Genomic DNA, 16,028 nt, shown 5'->3' with positions numbered 1-16,028 from the left:
TATCACCAGATGTTAGTTTAATATAATCTGGTGAAAACAAATGTGTAATCACAGTAATCAAAACGCCCTTCATGACAGTTACACTATGCATTTATTTTTATTTTTTATTTGTTAGAAAATATGGCCTCAGTTTAAAGTTAGCTCCATGTCCTAATCTTTGAAGATGAATATTATTGTATCTTGACAAAAAGGTCACAGTTGATGGCCCTGGATCTGAGAAATGGTACCAAATAGATTTTCTTTATCACCAAAGTACATTAAGAACTGGAATATAATTAATGTGATCTGAGTGCAGCTTTGTCAGCGATGTTACACAATGCTTCTAATCATTGGCTGTTCTAACAACTGGCTCAATTAACTTAATTAGCTGCAAACTCACAAGCCTGTACAAAATAATAGCAATCATGACATGTAATACAAATATTCAAAATACTCAAAAATACTCTAATACAGATTTATTTTAAATATGGCTCTCACAGGCAGGTTTCTGCATTAAGATTGATGTTGCACATATAAATGTGCAACATCATTACACAGGGACACTTAAATCAGTTAGCCTTATTTCACTTCTTCTAGGGTGACCAGATGTCCCCCTTTGGGACAGTCCCACATTTCCATGACTTTTCAGGCGTCCCATAAATTGAGACCCTGTCCCACATTGTGACTGGCAGGCTCCAGTGTCCAGTGATAAATCAATGTGCAGGTGTTGAGAGGTGTGCTGATTGTTGCTCTTAAAGGGATATTTCACTTTCAAAAAAACTTTTGGTCATTTGATCGTCTACTCAGGCTTTTGTGAGCCCCCCAGACCGTTTTTAAGTTGCTTCATTCAGTATTTCGATATTTGATATTCATTTTATCACGCCCCCTTCCTATACAAACCCATTATAACTTCAAACTCCATTTTTAACATGTTAGATTCATCAAAAACACGTCCTTGGTTCTGGTGACTCACCCTGCCCTCCTAATACGCGAGGGGGCCGTGTTTTTTTCATTTTCATTTTTTTTATTGGAAAATGGAAAAAATTAAATACAATAAAAGAATTCAATAAAATAAATGAAAAATGACACAAGCCCAAAAAACGCAACCCGCAACAACCAATATTTACAAGCAACTTTACAGAAAAGGAAGCTTATAATAAGCCAACATGGCAACACTGTTGGAAACCCGTGGTTTCTATTTACTGCTGTACTCTGATTCTGTTCAGAGCCCGCCTACTATATCCGGTAATTCACAGACACAAATACGTGCATTCACTCAGATCGTTTCCGTATCCGCTCTAGACAGGATCTGAAAAGCGGATCCAATTGATCCCAGTCTGGACAAAGTTACCAGATGACTCCACCTGTCAGAGACAGTACAGACTCTTTAGTCAATGCTGATGCTGGAGTGTCATACTTACCACCAACCATCTTTTCTTTAATTCACTTAAGAAATGACATAAGTTTTACAGTATGACTCAGTCTACGACCTGCCTTTTGGTGTTTCTAACACTTCTGTGGTTTTACTCAGCGGTGCCGGTGACTGGAGGTGGTGAGTAGCCTATAGCCTACATAAAGTTGCCATTTCTAAAGTCAAAGTAAATGGGGGTTATTTACGTAATAGATACAATACTGTGTTTTATTGTCTCTTTTTTACACCGTTGTCAACCAATTAATTGTGTCTGGCAATCTACGCTTTCTGAGTAGTTAAAGGGATATTTCACTTTCAAACATGTTTGGGGTCATTTCATCATCTCAAACAGTTTTTAAGTTGCTTTATTCCAGTGTTAATTTTGTTGAATAAGACTAAGACTAATAGGCAGCTTTCCATATGCATGGCCTAGCCCAGTGGTGGACAGTAACAGAGTAAATGTACTTGAGTACTGAACTTAAGTACAGATTCTGAGGATCTGTACTTTACTTGAGTATTAGATTTTTTTGATAATTATTACTCTTACTTGAGTAGCCTACATTTCCAAGACAAATATTTTACTCGAGTGCATTTCTAGGAATAAGGCTGTAAAGTACTGACTACTTTTAGGTTGTCTGTTTCTTTTTTTCCCCTAAAATGCAATTAGCCACACTTCTGCTCTGACACTAGCCGTGTTTCTTGCTTCCTCCTCTGCTCGCCTCTTTGTTACATCTTGTATGGGTGTATAGGAGAAAAAGTATTTAGTTTTGGTTCCTCACTCATTTCTATTTTTGATTAGATGAATTTTGACCAGATGTGTGTGGAAATCAAAGGTTGTGTGTATGGAGACCAAGCAAGTCGACTTGTCTCTGCACCATCTTGTTTTGACAGGGTGAAGTTAGCGGCTGTGCATTTCGGCGCCATCTTGTTTTGACTGGGTGAAGTTAGCGGCTGTGCATGTCAGCGCCATCTTGTTTTGGTGAAGTTAACGGTTGTGCGTGGGTACATATGAAAATGCAGATAACAGCTTCTTCTTTGTAACCACATCCTCTGCTCTCATGAGAGCAGAGGATGTGGTCACAAAGAACATCATACCTTGCAAACAACACCTGCCTCTCTGCAACCACCATCTCTGCAGGCATGGATGCCGATTTATGTTGGGTGGGTAGGGTACTCAACACACACACACACACACACACACACACACACACACACACACACACACACACACACACACACACACACACACACACACACACACACACACACACACACATCAACCAAGTTTTAACCCCTTAATCAGAAATACCTGATGAATGTCAGTTGGAAACATTGTACTCGCAATAAAATATTTTTTTGCTGCAAGTGAAGACAGTGTGTGCGATCACCATTCTGTCCTGTCTCAGGCACTGGCTGCCTGCTCCTACGCACCTGTCCCAGTAGGTGTGCAAAAGGACCTTTTTTTTCAAATGTGTAATCACAGTAATCAAAACGCCCTTCATGACAGTTACACTATGCATTTATTTTAATTTTTTATTTGTTAGAACAGATGGCCTCAGTTTAAAGTTAGCTCCATGTCCTAATCTTTGAAGATGAATATAATTGTATCTTGACAAAAAGGTCACAGTTGATGGCCCTGGATCTGAGAATTTGTACCAAATAGATTTTCTTTATCACCAAAGTACATTAAGAACTGGAATATAATGAATGTGATCTGAGCGCAGCTTTGTCAGCGATGTTACACAATGCTTCTAATCATTGGCTGTTCTAACAACTGGCTCAATTAACATAATTAGCTGCAAACTCACAAGCCTGTACAAAATAATAGCAATCATGACATGTAATACAAATATTCAAAATACTCTAATACAGATTTATTTTAAATATGGCTCTCACAGGCAGGTTTCTGCATTAAGATTGATGTTGCACATATAAATGTGCAACATCATTACACAGGGACACTTAAAGTTGTGTCCATTCAAGATACAAGTTGTGCTTCATTCAGTATTTCGATATTTGATATTCATTTTATCAGACACGCCCCCTTCCTACACAAACCCATTATAACTTCAAACTCCATTTTTAACATGTTAGATTCATCAAAAACACCCGTCCTTGGTTCTGGTGACTCACCCTGCCCTCCTAATACGCGAGGGGGCCGTGTTTTTTCAATAACTTTTTTCATTCTTTTTTAAATTGGAAAATGGAGAAAATTAAATACAATAAAAAAAAAAATGAATGAAAAAGTAATCGAAAAAACACGGCCCCCTCACGTATTAGGAGGGCAGGGTGAGTCAGCAGAACCAAGGACAGGTGTTTTTGATGAATCTAACAGGTTAAAAATGGAGTTTGAAGTTATAATGGGTTTGTATAGGAAGGGGGCGTGTCTGATAAAATGATTATCAAATATCTAAATACTAAATCAAAGGAACCGCTGCAGCATCGTTGATCTAAACAAAAGCAAAACAGGAGTAGTCTACTAACAGGGGTCATGGACATACAAAATAAATGGTCAATAATTTTACCAGAAACTCAAGGTTAGAACAGAAGGGCCCCCTCTGGGCCCCAACAGACTCAGTCCTGTGGGCATGAGATCTATTTAGCCACAGTCCAGAGGGAAGCACGCATATCCCAACAAAAACCTTTCAGGTGCTGAACAACAATACATACATTGGAGGAAAGGAAGGGAAGTTTGCACACTGTAGCTCCCAGTAGAAAATGTATTGAGTTTTAAACAACGTTTGGACCACTGTGGGTCTTCATCAGGTCTGATACATTACATGAAGGAGGCGTGTCATATACAACAAGAGAGGAACGTCACAATCAGAGGCAGCTGTAGTAGTGAATAACCACGTCACAGGAAATGTGGTCAACTTCTTGAATTAATGTCGCTTCATGAGTAGTTAAAGGGATTTTTCACTTTCAAACATGTTTGGGGTCATTTTATCATCTCAGACAGTTTTTTAAGTTGCTTTATTCCAGTGTTAATTTTGTTGACTAAGACTAAGACTAAAAGGCAGCTTTCCATATGCATGGCCTCACCCAGTGGTGGACAGTAACGGAGTAAATGTACTTGAGTACTGTACTTAAGTACACATTCTGAGGATCTGTACTTTACTTGAGTATTAGATTTTTTTGATACTTATTACTCTTACTTGAGTGCATTTCCAAGACAAATATTTTACTTTTACCCAAGTACATTTCGAGGAAGGCTGTAAAGTACTGAGTACTTTTAGGTTGGCTGTTTCTTTTTTCCCCCTGTAATGCAATTAGCCACACTTCTGTTCTCACACTAGCCGTGTTTCTGGCTTCCCCCTCTGCTCGCCTCTTTGTTACATCTTGTATATAGGAGTAAAAGTATTTAGTTCGTTTTTCTAGGTGTTTCTGCAGGCTTTGTATAACAGTGGTTCTACAAGCAACCACATCAGTGCATGCAGTGCAGATGGTTTCAGAGAGTTACTACTCTGAAACAAGAGTTACAAGGTCCTATATATTCATTGTGAAAACATTACAGCTATTCATTGATATAAAAATTAAGAAATGTACTTCTACTTTTACTTTGACTTTTTTTAAAGCATGTACTGTAAAAAATAATGACACGAGATCTACTTAAAGAGGCACTGCACTATGTAACCTTTTTAATGAATAAAATGTAATTTTGTCCAATCTGTAATGGTAGAGTGCGTTAATACAATATAACTTATACACAGTGGTGTGCACAGACACTTTGAGGGGCAGGTGTTCATGTAAAACAAAAGGGCACCTTGTGCGGCCCGTGGAACCGCCGACTGCCTAGTAGTGTGAGATTTATTACAGGCACATCTTGTACGTTGTAATTGCATACTGTATGTATGTATTTTAATAGCCATATGCTGTCTGATGCAGATGTTTAATAATTCAACAGGTCTTTTACAATTACAATTGTAAAAAAAACTAAATTACAATTAAATACAACATAAATAAGTATGCTACTACTATTCTTAATGTATGTACCTGTACAGAAGATTGAAATACCACCTTGAACTGAGCATTATTCACTATCTAGTGTCTAATTTTTATCATGAGGACACTCCTGCATGTAGGTAAGCTTTCTTTCAGGATGATCATTGTCATGTTTTTCTTCTCATTCAGGTGATTATTCAGTGAGGCTGGTCGGTGGTTCAAACTCCTGTTCAGGCAGAGTGGAGGTGTACTACCGTGGCAGCTGGGGGACGGTGTGTGGTGATGAGTGGGATCTGGATGATGCCCAGGTTGTGTGTAGACAGTTAGACTGTCCACCAGCTCTGTCAGCACCAGGGGGAGCCCACTTCGGACAGGGTGATGGAAACATCTGGTTGGATGAGGTCAGGTGTTCAGGCAGTGAGTCACAGCTTTCACAGTGCATCCATGAGGGGATTGGAACCCACGACTGTTCACACAGTGAAGTTGCTGGTGTTATTTGTGGTAAATATGAATTTTATTTCAATGATGCTTGTATGTGTGTTGTCATCTTATCCTATATTAAGATTGACTAAAGGGAGAACCTCTGACATCACACTCATGTCACCATGACTCAACCATAACCATATAAGAAGTTCCCAATGTTGAGCTCATAGGACTAGATAGTACAATCCCTTAGATGAATCAGCACTTGGTATTGAGTGGGGTAGGGGTCAACGCTTCACTGGGGTCTTCTGGTGGGCACGCTCCTTCATTGGTGTTTTGTAGGCCCACGACACCTCCACAGGGCTCAACGGCGACACCTGGTGTCCCAGGTTTTTATCATCATCATCATCGTCATCATCAGTAGTCAGTATTTAAGTTCTACTGGCTGCTGGAATCAGAGAATCAATTTGTCTTTTTGTTTGGCTTCAGTTCAAATGTGGTCACTGCCTCTCCATCAGAGCTACATGCCTCTTCATAATAGGATGAATGCATATTGTTCAGTCCATTGCCTATTTTCAGTGTCCACCTTTCTTTTACTGACAAACTATGAACATGCTATTTTCATTCACATTGGGAATCTAGGCTTCTATTACTGTTGCTAAAACTGCAGCAAAAAATGAAAAGCACACTGGTCAAAAGCTAAAGTAAAATCGGGCACTCTGAACTCTCAATGAACCCAATCAACAACATGCCGACACCTCCACGAGCTGTTGTCACGGAGATGACAGCCCATTGAGCCATAAGTGTAGGACTACACAGAGAAGCAGTCTCATGTACACAGAGATGAGTCTGTTCAACTCTTTTGAGTTAGCGCGGCCGGGAAGGAGAGGAGATGTGTGTGTGTGTGGCTGCTGTAGTACCTCTGTAGACCCGCTCCCCTTTGCACGTTACGCTGCACGTTCACGTTGAGAGGGAAGGGAGGGGCACGGTAGGCATGTACTAGGGGGATGTCTGGCAAAATTGCAACGCACATTTGGGGCATTGTTATTATATTAGAAGCTTTTAATCCAGAATTGATCGATGTCACCATGGGCCACATACTGTAGGCTACACTGTAAAAAAACAAAACAAAACAAACACTGTAAAAAAACTTTCAAAAGAGCACTTGCTTGTCCAGAGGGCAAAACAGCAGGTGCTCTAGCACCATCTAGAGTCTCTCTGTGCACGTCCCTGCTTATACAAGTGGGGCGGTTACATTTTGTCTCCCTGCTCTTCTATTGACAAATTTAGATCGTGTCAAAGGTCATGACCAGATGTGTGTGGAAATCAAAGGTTGTGTGTATGGAGACCAAGCAAGTTGACTCGTCTCTGCGCCATCTTGTTTTGATTGGGTGAAGTTTGCGGCTGTGCATGTCGGCGCCATCTTGTTTTGACAGGGTGAAGTTTGCGGCTGTGCATGTCGGCGCCATCTTGTTTTGGTGAAGTTAACGGTTGTGCGTGTGGGTACATATGAAAATGCAGACAACAGCTTCTTCTTTGTGACCACATCCTCTGCTCTCATGAGAGCAGAGGATGTGGTCACAAAGAACCACATGCCTTGCAAACAACACATGCCTCTCTGCAACCACCATCTCTGCAGGCATGGATGCCGATTTATGTTGGGCGTGTAGGATACTCAACAAGTCACACACACACATCAACCAAGTTTTAACCCCTTCATCAGAAATACCTGATGAAAGTCAGTTGGAAACATTGTACTTGCAATAAAATATTGTTTTGCTGTAAGTGCAGACAGTGTGCACGATCACCACTCTATGCACTGGCTGCCTGCTCCTACACACCTGTCCCAGTAGGTGTGCAAAAGGACCTTTTTTTACAACATTTGAAGTCATACAATTTGATTATTGGCTGATGATGAAACCATAACTGGCATAAGGACTTTGCAGATTACAGGGAGACTTTGAATGACAGAAATCTATTCACAATAACACACGGTATATCAGAGCGGGTTCATCATGCATCCTGTGCACGTTACAAAGCATCACACAATTAATCTCTCAAGAACAGATTCTGCTCTGCGTTGGAATCTGTCGGGGAGGTTCATTTTAACATGTACGCAGTAGCCTACAAGTGGGCGTGCCTTCAGATCAGGAAGCAGGCCGCACTTTACCCAATCAAATGTAGTGGGCGGGATTCACGTGTCCGTAGATCCTTCCCCACTCGAAACAAGCCGAAACTAATTTAACAATAGCGTCCGCAGACAAAACCACGGAAAGATATTCACATTTTAACTTGCTCTTTCATCATAGAAACAAGTGGGCTTATAACCAAAACGATCCATGTTCTCTGGGAGAAGTGGTGTTAGTGTTCCGTGTAGAAATATTGTTAGTGGGAATGAAAACATAGTCGCACCACCGGAAGTGGAGCGGTGAAGGCAGACCAAAACCCCGGTTTCCTTGCGCACGGGTGCTACGTTTTCTTCCGCCCAGAGCCAACTGACATAGTAACAAACAGCAGAGGTCGCTGTTTTTCCTTTTCAGTTGGCTCTGGGTTCCCAGATTGTCACACAATAGACAATAGTCATCCGACCGACTCATTTCCTGTGGTGCTCGGGCTCCCCGGCACCCACAGGATTGGCGCCAATGTCTGCAGGTCTCTGCACAAACATACACTGAACAGAGAGAATGTTCTGTTTTCTATGTCAACTGTATGCATGCAGAATGAGCATGTAAGGTATTGTGTCATATCACCAGATGTTACTTTAATATAATCTGGTGGAAAAATATGTTTAATCACAGTAATCAAAACACCCTTCATGACAGTTACACTATGCATTTATTTATTTGTTTATTTAATTTGTTAGAACAGATGGCCTTAGTTTAAAGTTAGCTCCATGTCCTGATCTTTGAAGATGAATATTATTGTATTGTGACAAAAAGGTCACAGTTGATGGCCCTGGATCTGAGAATTTGTACCAAATAGATTTTCTTTATCACCAAAGTACATTAAGAACTGGAATATAATTAATGTGATCTGAGTGCAGCTTTGTCAGCGATGTGTCACTCATGTGTGACTGTTATTTCCTCATGAGAAAATAATAATCTTTTGAGGCACTGGGGTTAACGCTGGTCCTGAGGAAGACTAAGCTGACCGCGCTTTTGTGGTGGCGGCCCCAGAGCTGTGGAACAATCTCCCCCCACATCAGATCTGCTAAATCCATCGAGATTTTTAAGTCCTTACTAAAAACTCACCCTTTCTCTCTGGCTTTTAACAACATCCACTCCTAAATATAACTCCTAAATATAACTCCTATCTAACGTTTTCTACCTTCTGTGTACATACTGTATGTAAATGAACAATCTCGCTCTGTGTCTGTATCTCCTATATGCATACTACATGTTATGTGTTTTATACATGTTATGTGTTTTTGTTCTTTGATGTATTGCTTTGCTTTTACCTGTGCAGTACTTTGGTCAACTAAGGTTGTGTAGTATTTAACACAGAGGACATCATTGTCACTGCCAGCAGGACCGGCCCTAGGATTTTCGTGGCCCTAAGCAAGATTCTTTGGGGTGGCCCCCCCACCAAAACACCCCCATTATAAAATCATTATGTCATTTTTTATTGCATACTAAAATAATAACGCTAGTTGTTGGATAGGAGATACATGACATAATTACAATATGAAAGTAAAAAAAAAAAAAAAATTGTGGCCCCCTAGTGGTTGTGGCCCTAAGCGACCGCTTATGTTGCTTATGGCAGCGGCCGGCCCTGACTGCCAGGGGTGCAATGCTCATAGGACGGCCTTGCACGCCGTGCCCGTGCATGAACCTATTTGCAGGAGCAGGCACACGCATAGATTTAAAACTACTTTAAATTCACACCTCAACAAAGTTTCCAAAGGCTCCCGACTCACACTATAGCAAATTAACATAGGAATAAGCCTAGATGCATATCAATTGTCCATTGTGTGACCTGTACTGTAGGTGTTAAGCGACGTGCGCGTCACGTCATTGAAATAGAGTGCAAGAACATACCAAACTAGACGCGTCGCAATTCAGGGAAATTGCAAAGTGTGGTTGCGCCGACGCCGGTCGCGGCCGCCGGGACTCGAGGGATACGCCGGGAGGAATACCGTCGGAGGCCGCGCGACGTGCCATTCGAATCGGGTGCCGATCGGATCCCGCCTTCGTGTTACGTGCCGTTTTGATTTTAGAAAATAGGCCCCTCCCACTACATAAATAGGCCCCTCCCACAAATGTGAGGGGCCAATCATATTGTCACGTCACTCCTGAGATCGCTTTTATTTCATTTTGAAAGGATTGATCCCCCCCAAAATCATGTTTTTGCATCAAACGGTTACGTTTTGTGCATTTGTGGCACCCCCTATGGGTCAAAGTGGAAATGCTTTTGGAGATTCGTTGAGTAAACCACCCTCGACATGTGATTCAAATTTGGGATTGACCGGACGTTTCGTTCGTGATTTCTGGCATTTTTGGTAAAACAGGCCCCTCCCACTAACTTTGGAAGCCATTTACGGACGAACGGTAAGGACTATCAAAATTTTTCCGTTTGGATATGTTTATTGCATGGGCCCAGAGATCATGTGTACCGGTTTTCGTGAAATTTGAACAAAATATGTGGGAGGAAGAGCTAAAAGTGTGTTTTGAAGAAAATTCAAAATGGCGGAAAATCTATCCTGACGCAAATGGGCGTGGCCTATATGGAGAGTTGCATCATGACCCAAGGAATCTAGGGAAAAAAGATTTTTATTTTCCGACCTACGGTTCAAGAGTTAAAGGCCAAAACGTATAGTGGGCTGTTATAGCACCACCATGAGGCCGACTGGTGTAAATTTTTTTTTAATAATTTCGGACAAAATGATGAACCTTCCGTCCAAATCTGGTAACTCTAGCTCTTACGGTTTCTGAGAAAAAAAATACTTGAATGGGAGTTTTTTTACTTTCCCATTAAAGTGGATGGGGAAATTTAATGCACTAATAAATCAATATCAATTAAACTATGTAACCAATCTCTTAGCAAAATGGATGCACACGATTACGATACGATACGATACGATAATACTTTATTGTCAGTTCACACTGAAATTTGTCTTGCGACCCAGCAGCCATGTATGCAACAATAAACAGTACACACATTTGACATGACACAAGAAAACAAAACAAAATACATACATAAAGACATACAAAGACAAGAGCAATGTCCACCTCTCAGCCTACCCCAAGCCTACAACTCCTGATTAAGCCTCAATGTCGTCTGATGGACAAAGGACCTCTTCAGTTTGACCTTATTATATGTAGGAACACTGTATCTCCTTCCTGAAGGCAGCAACCTATATTCTCCATACAAAGCATGGCTTGTGTTTGAAGTGAAGTGATTCCCGGTGAAGCCGGTCATTTTGACATATGGCACAAAATTGGGAAAAATAAACTGTGGGAGGAGTAGCGCGGCAAAGTATTGTTTATCTAGAAAGAATAAAGTGTATAGAGTACTATAGTCTGGTTGCCCTGTTAGGGCAACCAGACTAATGAGCATTGCATGCCTGCCACTGCCGACGGGACAGAGCTCGGGGTAGTCGAGGACTTTTACTTTTAGTTGTACTTTAAGTATATTTAAAAGCATGTACTTTTTGACTGTCTTACTTGAGTAACATTTTGACTGAGCTACTTTGACCAGGAGTATCTGTACTCTGTACTCTTCCAGTATTTCGTCCACCTCTGTTGATATATTGTAGCTACTAATTGTAGCATGTTTGCCAGTAGTTTGAGGTAGTGTAGTTCTTATTGGCTTATTCTTCATTGTGTTTAATCAAGTTTTATGTAAAACACAGCAGTGGTGTAACTACCACAGAAACAAATCCTGGTTAGTTTATTTTCCTCCGCTTAGTAATATGCTTAAATTCAGCGGGTCGTCTCGTCTGATCTGAGGTCGTAAAGCAAAAGGTTGCTGGTTGTTGCTCCTCCCCGAGGGGAAGAGGCTCACGGACACAGCGAGGCCGCCGCACCCCATCCGCGCGCTCCGCGAGGTCGGCCGGAGTCCGCCGGGCGCACGCACAGGCTGCTTTCCATACATGTAAATGTAACGTTATGAGTAATACATTAATGTAACTCTGCCAGGTCAGGTAGGTTATTGTGGGCCAGCAATGTTTGGAATTTGCCAATTAGGATGGAATATGAAAACTCGGACGGAGCCGTCTTGATCACTTGACTATAGAGATAATGTGTACAGATTTGCGTGATGTTTGGACAAAATTTAAAACTACTTTAAATTCACACCTCAACAAAGTTTCCAAAGGCTCCCGACTCACACTATAGCAAATTAACATAGGAATAAGCCTAGATGCATATCAATTGTCCATTGTGTGACCTGTACTGTAGGTGTTAAGCGACGTGCGCGTCACGTCATTGAAATAGAGTGCAAGAACATACCAAACTAGACGCGTCGCAATTCAGGGAAATTGCAAAGTGTGGTTGCGCCGACGCCGGTCGCGGCCGCCGGGACTCGAGGGATACGCCGGGAGGAATACCGTCGGAGGCCGCGCGACGTGCCATTCGAATCGGGTGCCGGAGTCAATGTTGCCATATTTTGTGAGAGAAATAAGCAAACAGGTCTAGGAAAACAAGCCCAAAAGAAGCAACCCTAACCAACCCTAGGCAACTATGTCATGAGCACTTTAAACATATGCGTCAGCTATTTGAAAATAGCAGATCTGCAAGCTCACAACGCGTCGAATTGTGAGCTTGTAGATCGGCTATTTAAAAAAACTCTTGCAATAAAATGTGGAATATCTTTGGAAACATTCTAACAACACAAATAGGCTACATGCATGCACAGCACATTTTCATGTGGAGGAGTACTGTCAATTTTTTTTTTTTGTAAAAAGCGGCCTCCTGGTGGCGCTAGGCCCATGTGAAAAATCTGGGGCAGAGGTTCTGCTCTGGCATCCAGGGAGTGTGTGTGCACAGTTTTACTGCGATCAAGCCAACCGTATGTTAAAATTGACTGAAGGGAGGACGGGCCGGCCGGCCGGCGGGCGGACCTCTGACATCACGCTCATGTCACCATGACTCAGCCATAACCATATAAGGAGTTCCCAATGCAGCTACGCCCAATGTTGAGCTCATAGGACTAGATAGTACAATCCCTTAGTTCAGTGGTCCTCAACCGTTTTAGTACCACCTCAGAAAATATTTGTCTCTCCAAGTACCACCATTATGACTGATGTTATAATACAGTAGCCTGCCCTACACATACGTCCCATCCTTTTCAGCTATGCACAGTTCACACAGAAGGCAAATTCATTCCTAATAATAGTTCTCACACGACAGACAGAGAGACAGACAGAGACACAGAGAGACAGGCAGAGAAACAGACAGAGACACAGAGACAGACACAGACAGAGACTCAGACAGAGACACAGACAGAGACACAGAGAGACAGGCAGAGACACAGACAGAGACACAGAGAGACAGGCAGAGAAACAGACAGAGACAGACACAGACAGAGACACAGACAGAGACACAGAGAGACAGGCAGAGACAGACAGACAGACAGACAGACAGACAGACAGACAGACAGACAGACAGACAGACAGACAGACAGACAGACAGACAGACAGACAGACACACACACACACACACACACACACACACACACACACGTCTCAAGTCAATAGACCGCCGAAGTCTGACGTCATTTACACATCCTTTGTTTGTCTACCTGGTTCGCAGTTTTCCACCCCCGTTCTGAATCCCATAGACGTATTTAATATCGCGTCAAATAAGAACTGTGTTCCAAAAATAAACAAATGACCACGGCGGGTTGACTCTTATGGATATGAAGCATCAACTGACGGTGAGAAAACGCTAATGTTACTTCCGCCAAATTAGTTACATTTTCGCCAGAAACAGACTGTATCAAATATAAGTGACTGACTATCATAAACTATACAGAACCTCCTCCCTGACAATAACGCCGACACGCGGTGTTTATTTTTGGACCACAATTCTTATATGAGACGATTCTAAGATGACCCAATGTTATTCTCCATAGAGAAATTACTTCCGCAAACCTGGGATGAACGAGTGACGTCAGGACTTCGGTGCTCTATTAATCTCCTTCTCAGGAATCTCATAACTCTCCTCTCTTACGTTGCTGCTCTGTTTACAAATGTACTGGTGATGGGGGCGGGGCGGAAAGCCAAACAAGCCATTCACGTCTTGATCCTTCCAAAAAAAACTTTGATAACTGATATTTGGACCAATCCAACGAACAGGCACCTATCCATGTCTGACAGCGCTGTGCTAAGCCGCCGTTTTCTGCCACAGCGCCGCCTAGAGCCTGAAAAAAAAAAAAAAAAAAGACAAACAGGCCAGGTGAGGCAGGCCAATCAGACGGCAGGCCACCGGGCATTGTCCCGCCCCTCCCGGCGGCCAATCCGGGCCTAGATCCAACACTGACCTCTAGTGGTAGAAAGTAAACAATACATAAACATCACTAGGGGGCACGGTGGCGCAGTCGGTAGCGCTGTCGCCTCACAGCTAGAAGGTCCTGGGTTCGATTCCCGCAGGGGACGCTGTGGGCGCTGGGGGCGTGTTCTCTCCTCCGCGTCATCAGTGCCCATACCCTAGGTGAGGTTGGCGAAAGGGCCTTTCTGTGTGGAGTTTGCATGTTCTCCCCGTGTCTCCTAGGGTTGGTACCCTCACAAAAACATGCAGTAATCCTGGTCACTATACTGCCTCCCCCTGGCCAGCCGGGGCGCCTGATGGAGGGGAAGGGAACTGGTTGGAGTGTTCCTTCCACGCGCTACGTCCAACCAGGGAAACTCTCCCCTGTCATGTGACAAGAAGGTCAGTTGGCTCTCATGTATTGAAGGAGGCATGAGCTCGGCCCTGGCCTCCCTAGGTTGGCAGAGGGAAGGTAGTGCCCAGGATTACATAGACAACTAGACGTGTCGCAATTCAGGGCAATTGCAGAGTGTGGTTGCACCGATGCTAGTCGCGGGTCGCTGTCGCCGGGACTCGAGGAATACGCTGGGAGGAATACCGTCGGAGGCTGTGCCAATTACATTGTCACGTAACTCCTTAGATCACTTGCGTTTCATTTTGAGAGGATTGATCCCCCCAAAATAAGGTTTTTGCATCAAACGGTTACATTCTGAGCATTTGTGGCGCCCCCTATGGATCAAAGTGGAAATTATTTTGGGGATTTGTTGAGTAAACCACCCTCGACATGTGATTAAAATTTGGGATCGATTGGACGTTTTTTTTGATAATAAATTTTGATTTTACGAAGTACGGTTCAAGAGTTATAGGCCAAAAGGTAAAGTGGGCTGTTATAGCGCCACCATGTGGCCAACTGGTGTGATTTGTTTTTAAATAATTTTGCAATAAACTATTAACCTCCCCTCCAAGTCATGTAACTGTAGCCCTTATGGTTTCCGAGAAAAAAATACTTGAATGGGAGTTTTTGCAATTCCCATTAAAGTGGATGGGGAAATTTAATGCACTAATAAATCAATATCAAAAAATCTCTCCAGACGCAAATGGGCGTGGCCTATATGGGGAGTTGCGTCATGACCCAAGGAATATAGGGAAAAAGAAATTTTGATTTTACGACCTACGGTTCAAGAGTTATAGGCCAAAAGGTAAAGTGGGCTGTTATAGCGCCACCATGTGGCCAACTGGTGTGATTTGTTTTTAAATAATTTTGCAATAAACTATTAACCTCCCCTCCAAGTCATGTAACTGTAGCCCTTATGGTTTCCGAGAAAAAAATACTTGAATGGGAGTTTTTGCAATTCCCATTAAAGTGGATGGGGAAATTTAATGCACTAATAAATCAATATCAAAAAATCTATCCAGACGCAAATGGGCGTGGCCTATATGGGGAGTTGCGTCATGACCCAAGGAATATAGGGAAAAATAAATTTTGATTTTACGACCTACGGTTCAAGAGTTATAGGCCAAAAGGTAAAGTGGGCTGTTATAGCGCCAGCATGTGGCCAACTGGTGTGATTTGTTTTTAAATAATTTTGCAATAAACTATTAACCTCCCCTCCAAGTCATGTAACTGTAGCCCTTATGGTTTCCGAGAAAAAAATACTTGAATGGGAGTTTTTGCAATTCCCATTAAAGTGGATGGGGAAATTTAATGCACTAATAAATCAATATCAAAAAATCTATCCAGACGCAAATGGGCGTGGCCTATATGGGGAGATGCGTCGTGACCCAAGGAATCCAGGTGAAACGAT

General features: G+C 42.4%; 2 protein-coding genes across 2 annotated transcripts in view; one reads left to right on the top strand and one right to left on the bottom strand.

Annotated features, from left to right (window-relative positions):
• brms1 (BRMS1 transcriptional repressor and anoikis regulator) overlaps positions 1 to 16,028 on the bottom strand; it is a 144,142-nt gene that overhangs the window by 35,957 nt on the left and 92,157 nt on the right. The window lies entirely within an intron of this gene.
• LOC308101604 (uncharacterized protein) overlaps positions 1,504 to 16,028 on the top strand; it is a gene marked incomplete at its 3' end in the record, with an annotated part of 78,459 nt that continues 63,934 nt past the window's right edge. The window contains exons 1-2 of the mRNA XM_080451024.1: positions 1,504 to 1,531; positions 5,522 to 5,833. The remainder of the gene's footprint in view (positions 1,532 to 5,521; positions 5,834 to 16,028) is intronic.

This window comes from Gymnoscopelus braueri (genome assembly GCF_963280865.1).
Source record: "Gymnoscopelus braueri genome assembly, chromosome: 15".
NCBI lineage: Eukaryota > Metazoa > Chordata > Actinopteri > Myctophiformes > Myctophidae > Gymnoscopelus > Gymnoscopelus braueri.
The sequence above is the reverse complement of the archived record's forward strand: the minus strand, read 5'-3'. Positions and strand labels throughout refer to the sequence as shown.